The sequence below is a fragment of the Dendrobium catenatum genome, unplaced genomic scaffold (assembly GCF_001605985.2).
Source record: "Dendrobium catenatum unplaced genomic scaffold, ASM160598v2 fragScaff_scaffold_1608, whole genome shotgun sequence".
NCBI lineage: Eukaryota > Viridiplantae > Streptophyta > Magnoliopsida > Asparagales > Orchidaceae > Dendrobium > Dendrobium catenatum.
This window is the reverse complement of record NW_021320070.1, coordinates 3,641,961-3,644,140: the sequence shown is the minus strand read 5'-3', so window position 1 is coordinate 3,644,140 and position 2,180 is coordinate 3,641,961. Positions and strand designations below refer to the sequence as shown.

The 2,180-nt window shown below is 29.2% G+C and overlaps 1 long non-coding RNA gene across 1 annotated transcript in view; it reads left to right on the top strand.

The window, feature by feature from the left end:
- The window catches only part of LOC110105698, a 13,668-nt gene that overhangs the window by 2,541 nt on the left and 8,947 nt on the right, over window positions 1-2,180 (top strand). The gene's annotated exons all lie outside the window — the stretch shown is intronic.

Below are 2,180 nucleotides of genomic sequence, written 5' to 3'. Positions count from 1 at the left end.
AAGCGAAAATAAGAAAAATATTGAAGGATAAAAAATGTGCAATCTCAGATCCATTAGTTCTTGAGATTTGATTTGGGAGATAGTGTATGATGCTAGGACGTAATTTTTTGATATCAATGCAAGAAAGTATAATTTCACCCCTCCAGAATCTTCAAATTTGCCCTAAGAGAACACCATCGACAAAAAATCAAACTAAACCCTCCACCTACAACAACTTGGGAAAATTTTGAAAAGCTCACAGTCACAGATCGATCCTCGCTAAGTTTGATTTGTTCGATTCAGTTGCAATCCACCGGTCGCTCAATTCCACAAACGCACACGAAATCCAATACGAAGCAATTTCAAGCTGAAAGCGAAGAAGATTCACTGTGCGAGATCACAGAGAAGGACACAGAGAGGAAAAGGAAGAAGAGACCTATTCGTTGAAGCTTGGAAGCCAAAAAGCGAGCGAAGAGGGCAAGGAAGCGGTTGCTTGGTATAAAACTATAATTAGTATAATAATATATGAAAATTTACTTATATATCACATAAGTCTTAGATATTTATATATCTACCATCAAATTTTAATATTTATTTATATGATATTTAAATATCTCAATTATAAAAAACAAATATTATATGAATAAATAAATAAATTTTATAAATGAAAATTAAAAAGTGGTATTCCCTATAAAATATTAAAGGGAGAAAACATTACTATGAATGCCCCGAATATCATCATCAGAATTAAAGACAAAATTAGGCAGCTTTACTTAGCAAATTTGATTAACTTTACTTATTTAAAAGATTGTTCTTATATGGCTGAGTTTTTTCGTATTCATATTGAGAATATTAATTGTTAAAAAATAAAAGGTGAAAATTAAGTTGAAGTAAAAATAACAAAATAAAGTTCACAGGTAGGGCTGCAAGCGAACCAAACATTTGACGAGCTACTCGTTGCTCTGTTCAATTAAAGCTCGTTTGTAATCGTTTATCTAACTAAACAAACAAACTTGAACATCATTTTAAATACTCGATCCTTAAATAAATAAGCTTGAATACTAATGTCTCCGGTTCATTTATGTTCACGAACAACATCATTTGAAGCTCGTGAACAAGCTCAACATTATGCTTGATAAAAAGCTCGATAAAAGCTTGATTTATGTTCGATTCAGAGCTCGCGAATAAACTTGATAAAAATTTTGATTAATATTTAATTATAAAATTGATAAATATATATAGTATAAATATTTTAAATTTATTATATATATCATAATGAATTTGTTCATGAATAAGAAATATTTTACATTTATCCATGTTTGCTAAATTATTTGTTTAAGATGTTCATAAACAAGTTTAAGGTTTTTTTTTGTTTAATAAATTATTTGCTAAATAAATATTTGTTTGTTTAAATCTCTATAAGCACTAAATGAATCAAACATGAACATAAACAATAAAACTCGAATCAAACATGAACCGAACTTGAACAAGGTAATAATAAACGAACTCAAACATGAACACTCATGTACTCGGCTCGGTTTGATTTGTTTGCAGCCCTATTCACAGGTCAATCTGAACTTAAATAGGTTAAAGTTTTGGTCCATTTCATTTATTAAACTTGCCCATCTAAATTCTTTTTTTTTTTTGTCGGATCTTCAATCAGATTATTTATTGACGCCCCTATAAAATACACATTGATACATACAATTATTTTTATTTTAAAAATTAAAATTATAGTATGAATTATTTAATTTATTTTTATTTATCAAAATGGGGACATAAAGTAATAAATTTTAATTAAATGCAGTTCAATGCATATAAAATATTAAAAACCATTTTTAAATAATTATAACAAAAAATGGACTATTTGTGGAAAATTTATTCCGTGCTAAAATCGGACGACGTCTAGAGGCCAACCAGAACGCATCACATCAATTTTTGTTGCGTACCAATACTGTATATCATTCTGTATTGGATGATGTGGCACATTCTGATTGGCCTTTAGACCGTCCAGTGTCCTTATATAATAATTTCTTCTATTTTTGAGGTAGTACACATCAAGCTCCTCCATTGTATAGTTTTAATTGTTACATCAGTACCGTTTTTAGAGCTAAAATAAAAGCTTCTTAACTACAATTTAGCCTAATTTGGATAAACCAACACTTAATGTTCTCAGGGATGGGGAAGAGAAGCTAAAAGCC